This window comes from Chiloscyllium punctatum, chromosome 32, assembly GCF_047496795.1.
Source record: "Chiloscyllium punctatum isolate Juve2018m chromosome 32, sChiPun1.3, whole genome shotgun sequence".
Classification (NCBI taxonomy): Eukaryota; Metazoa; Chordata; class Chondrichthyes; order Orectolobiformes; family Hemiscylliidae; genus Chiloscyllium; species Chiloscyllium punctatum.
In genome coordinates this window covers 16,172,477-16,178,476 of record NC_092770.1, presented here as the reverse complement: position 1 = coordinate 16,178,476, position 6,000 = coordinate 16,172,477, and positions in this window count along the sequence as shown.

The window sequence follows — 6,000 nt, the reverse complement described above, 5'->3', positions numbered from 1 at the left end:
GATCTCTCACCATGTTGTACATGGGCCTGTAAGGATCTGTAAGGGGCAATGCTGAGGAGTGTGTTAAGTGCCACCCACGATGGTAATGCCATGTGGAGTTATGTACAAAATGGCATGGGATCCCAAAAGATTGAGACTCAGTCCCCCTCACTCCCACCTGCACCCCTTTATGTCTCTGTGAACAATGCCTGTCACCTGTAATGAGCTCGTAACATGCAACAAACTAGGTTTTTTTTTTCTTTTTTTTACCCCCACACTACCGCCTAACCGCCTATTTTTTCCCCAGCCCCCATGTTGTGTGTGTGCAGGTGTGAGACACAGTGAGAGACACAAGGTGTACGGATCTTTATTCAAATTTCCACCACCAGGAAGATAGGAAACACCCGGGTGGCCAGTGACAGGCAGTGCCCTTCACATCAAAGGGCAATGCTGTGTGATCAAACAGTGAAGGGGAGGGCAGGGATTAAATCAAAATAGAGTTGGAGGGGGAAATAATGCACTCCACTCCCTGCGACGCCCACCTCTCCCTGAACAACTCCAGGGTGTTGGTGAAGACCGCGTGCTCCTTCTCCAAGGACACCCGGGCTCTAACGTAACCGCGGAAGAGGGGCAGGCAGTTGGCCCTAACGACCCCCTCCACGGCCCCCTGCCTGGACCTGTTGATGGTCAGTTTGGCCAGGCCCAGGTGCAGACCCACAAGGAGGTCTTCGGACCTGACCTAAACTCGGTCTTTTTTTTATTAACCCCCACACTACCACCTAACTGCGGTAGTGCTTATTTTTTCCCCAGCACCCATGGTGTGTGTGTGCAGGTGTGAGACACAGAGAGGGACACAAGGTGTACGAATCTTTATTCAATTAAACTCAGTCTTGTTAACTCTAACAGGCTTCTTCTCATTGGACCAGGGGTTGATCTCCAATGGGAGCTTGTACACAGAGGATGGCAGCAGCAATGAACTTCATCATGGGGAGCAGCTCCTACAGAACACTTAGTTACTCCGAACAGAGTCGAATCCGATGTGAGTGATATTCCCTTCCCAACTTTCCCAACCTATCCATCTAGATATGAGACTTTGCGCCTGCTTTTATCCATGGATTTTCTGACTGTGCTCTTATTTGGACCGATTTGCATATTTGTGCTGGCAGATCCCTTTATTCCCTCCCTATGCCCCGTCTTCTTTTACAAATAATTTTGTCACTTCATCTCTCTTAGCAGGACAGAAAGCTCACATTTATCTTACATTGAGACATCATCCCAAACATCTTGCCTTTGGACAGAATAAACAGACTCCTTCATGAATGTGCCATAAAGAAGCAAACACCTCCCTCTTGTGGTTTAAAGATGTTACTTCTCCGCTCAAGTCCACTCTGCTGTGGATGTTGTCAGAGGGGGTAAAAACAATGACTGCAGATGCTGGAAACCAGATCCTGGATTAGTGGTGCTGGAAGAACACAGCAATTCAGGCAGCATCCGAGGAGCAGTAAAATCGACGTTTCAGGCAAAAAGGACTTTTGCCTGAAACGTCGATTTTACTGCTCCTCGGACGCTGCCTGAACTGCTGTGCTCTTCCAGCACCACTAATCCAGAATGTGGATGTTGTCAGTCAAGCACCAACAGCAAGTTCACTGAGTGACTCAGAGCAATGCAGAGGGCAGTCACAATGGGCAATTCAATGCTGGTCAGCCAGTGACACCCATGTCCCACAAATGAATAATTTTTTAAAAATCATCCCCTCTTGCAGGGGTCAGGTCAGGGTCTGAGATGAAGTGAAAGTCACAGGAGAAAGTTATATCCTGTAGACAGGGGGAAGGTGTAATTCAATGGGTAGCTCACTTGCCTCTCAGTCAGAAATTTGTGGATTTGAGACCACAATGAAGCATTCAGCACAAAATTCAGGCTAACAGTACAGTACTGAGGGAATGCTGCACTGTAGGATGGTCAGTACTGAGGGAGTGCTGCACTGTAGGATGGTCAGTACTGAGGGAGTGCTGCACTGTCAGAGGGTCAGTCCTGAGGGAGTGCTGCACTGTCAGAGGGTCAGTCCTGAGGGAGTGCTGCACTGTCAGAGGGTCAATACTGTCATGTGACATTGGGACAGTGTGTTAAAAATAATCCCTACTATTCCCAGAGTCATCACAAAAGTAAAGATCAAAATAAGTACTTAAATCCCCTATTTACCCTGATAGACAGTCACCAGTTGATAGAAAGCATGGTTTCTGTGCTGAACAAGAATTATTATTTATTAAACAAATTAAACTCAAGTGTGAGGTAAACAGTTATAAACTGCTGCCATGTGGTATTCTAAATTAAAACTATAATCCCTTCGAAACTCTGTTTACACTCACACAGACAGGCATAGAGTCAGAGAAAACAACAACGAGGGAGGGGTAACATGAGAAGAACGGTTTAGTCGATTTTATTCACTAATTCTGTTGAGTTGGCTCTTGCTGATCTGAAAGTTTATTCTCGTTTTCCCTTTTCTGAATACTTCCATTGGTTCGCAAGAGGCACAGGGTAGCTGGTTCACTTGTAAAAAGTCTCTGGTTTAGCAATTTAAAGTCATAGCTTACAGCAACTGCTGAAGAAAAGGTTAATGTTTTTTTCAAGTTTAAAGTGAGCTTTGATTGCAAAGATCAGTGAGACAGTGCATGAACTGGAACCCCTTCCCTGTATCATGTTCTCACCCCCTAGCCATGATCAAATGGCAGCGCAGGCTCAATGGGCCAAATGGCCTAATTCTGCTCCTATGTTTTATGGTATAAAGACTAATCATTTAACAGTTGGCAGGCAAAAGACCTTCATTATTGATAACTGGTCACTAGTCCATAGACCAATTAAAATATATTGCCAACTCAATACAGAACACCTTGGCTCCTGTTCTTCTGCATCCACTTCAATCCCTGCTTGTTTAGTCAGTTATTGACAATGCTTGCCATAATTGTCAGGTTACTGACTTTCAAACTACGCAACCAGCCTTTTGGAGACACTGGTTTTAAAACAATTCTCATTTCAATCCGCAATTTTGAAAAGCGCAGAAATAAAATTACAAGGTTCCTGATCAATATAGATGACCTGGATCTTGGTGTGAAGGGGAAAGTGACAAAAATTGCAAAATTACATAAAGCTGAGAAAGCTTGTCAGGTATGAGCAGGAGAGTGTGGGACTTGAGAAGAACACAGACAGGTGGGTGGAGTGGACGGATAGGTGGCAGATGAAGTAGTTCAAGACAGGGAATTGTGTGGTGATGCATTTTGATCAGAAGAACATTGTATAACCAATATAAAATGGATGGTTTAATTTGAAAGTAAGTGCAGGAGCAGAGGAACCTGGGTCCAGACATGTACAGATCATTGAAGGTGGCAGGTCAGGTGGAGGGAGAAGTAAATAAAGCAGTGTTCTCAGCTTTAGTAACAGGAAAGTAGTTTACAAATGGAAGGAGGTGATGTTGAACTTGTGCAAGATACTTGTTAGATCTCAGCTGGACGGTTGTGGGTGCCACGTTATCAGAAAGATGTGACTGCATTGGACAGAGTGCAAAAACAGTTCCAGGAATGAGAAACTTCAGTTAGGAGCACAGATTGAAGACATTGGGACTGTTTTCCCGGTAGAGAAGGCAGCTGTGAGGAGATTTGAGAAATGTTTTCAAAATCTTGAGTGGGCTGGTTACAGCAGAGAGGAAGCGGCAGTTCCCACTTGTAAAGGGACAAGAACAAAAGGGGCATAGATCAAAAGTGACGTGCAGACAAAGCAAGAGTGCTGTGAGTATAAAAACTAAATCTCAAGTTAGGTTGTTTGAGTATGGAATACACTGTTCGGAAATGTGGTGGAGGCAGGTTCAAATGATGCATTTGAGAGACTATTGGATGGTTATTTAAATGAAACAGAGTAGAAAGGTCTGAGAATAAACAGAAGATTGACACCAGGTAATGATACCCATTTGAAGAAGCAGTACTGTCTTGATGGGTAGAGTGGCCTCCTTCTCTGCTGCAACATTTCTTTGATTCTGTAGCAGTCATTTAGCGACTGACGGTTAAATATTTAGTGATTTTCTGAGTGAGGTATTGAGACAATTCTGGGAAACAGTAAGATAGGTGAAGGACACAAGGGGACAGTGTTTACTAAGCAGCTCCGTCAATTCTGGGCTCTGTTCAAGGTTAACTGTTTTAGTGACGCACTAAGTCCCCCTCAGGAATACGTTTCTGATCCCCAGTGCATTGAATTCAAAATTTCATCTACATTTACAAATCCCTCCGGCTTCCATCTCGGTCTCCGTGACTTTCCTCAGCTCCATATCCAGTCTTGATCGAGAAATCTGCAGAGATTTATACAAGACACAGTGAATTGGTAAAACTGTGAATTTTGTTTGTTAGGGAATGAGACTCCTGTCAGAGTTCACTTGGAGAGTTCTGTACAGCTCTGGGCACCACACTATAAGAAAGATGTGACTGCATTGGAGAGAGAGTTGCAGAGATGATTTGCAATATGTTTCCAGGGATGAGAAACTTCAGTCTTGTGGATAGATTGAAGAAGTTGGAGCTGTTGTCTTTGGATCAAAGAGGTCTAAGAGGAGATCTGATAGAGATGTCCAAAACCTTCAGTGAGTTGGATGGCATGGATAGGAATAAGGGCCAGTGAGTATAGATTTGAAATGGCTGGCAAAGAAGCAAATGTGATTTCTTATTGTTCATTCACAGGGCTAGGTCAGCACTTATTGCCCAGTGGACAGTTAAGAGTCAATGACATTGCTATCGGTCTGGAGTCACATGTAGGCCAGATTGGGCAAGGATGGCAGTTTCCTTCCCTAAAGGACATTAGTGAACCAGATGGGTTTTTACCCAATAATCTGCAGTGGCTTCACAGCCATCATTAGACTTTTAATACCATATTTTTATTGAATTCAAATTCCGCCATCTGCCACAGCAGAATTCGAATCCAGGTCCATAGGAGTTTACCTGGATTAATAATCCAGTCATAATACCACTAGGTGGTCACCTCCCCATGCGACATGAGAATAAAAACCTTTTTCTCGCTCAGCAAGCAGTTAGAGTCTGACAGTGTAGCGGAAGCACGTCCAATCAAAGCATTCAAGAGGATATTGGATAGAACTAATATGTAAAGATGTGGGGGAAAGGCTGGAGATTGGCTAGATAAATGGTGCTCATTTGAAGGGCTAGTGCAGTCATGATGAGCTGAATGGCCTCCTTCTGCACTGTCACACTGCCACCATTCTGTGATATTATACATTGCAAAATGCCACAATAACAATGGGACAGCTGAACCCACCATCTGTAACAATAATTTCTTTGCACTTGGTTTTTGAAGAAGGACTCGTGCCCGAAACGTCGATTCTCCTTCTCCTTGGATGCTGCCTGATCTGCTGCGCTTTTCTAGCAACTTGGATTTTGGGGCCTGGTTAACTCAGTTGGATAGACAGTTAAGGTATTGTTCAGAATGATGGTGACAGCATGATTCAGTCCCCATTCTGGCTCAGATAGACCCAGGAATTACCTCCTTGTCTCTTGCCCCTGAGGGTCAAAGGTAGCGACAAACCACCACAGGCAATGCCTGCTGGGAAAATGGCTCAGGACATAGTACCAGCAAACAATGAGACAAAAACCAGACTTTGGACAGAGCACATAGACAACTAAATTATACATCCAACTCTAAACTTTGTAGACAACTACAACAATTTGCATCCACAGCTCAACAATGTTATGGGTTCATGTTCAAGCCAGTGTTTATTCTCCATTGTTAATAGCTTTGGACACGGTGATGATGAGCTGTCTTCTTGAAACACTGCGGCCTGTGGGGTTCAGAGACAGCTACTGTAATGCTGTTTTGGAGGGAAGTCCAAGATTTTGATCCAGTGGCACTGAAAGAATGGCTGATATATTTCTGAGTCAGGATGGCGAGCGGCTTGGAGGGGAACTTGCAGCTGGTAGTGTTCCTGTGTATCTGACACTCTTGTCCCTCTAGATTGTGGATTTGGAAGGTGCTGTG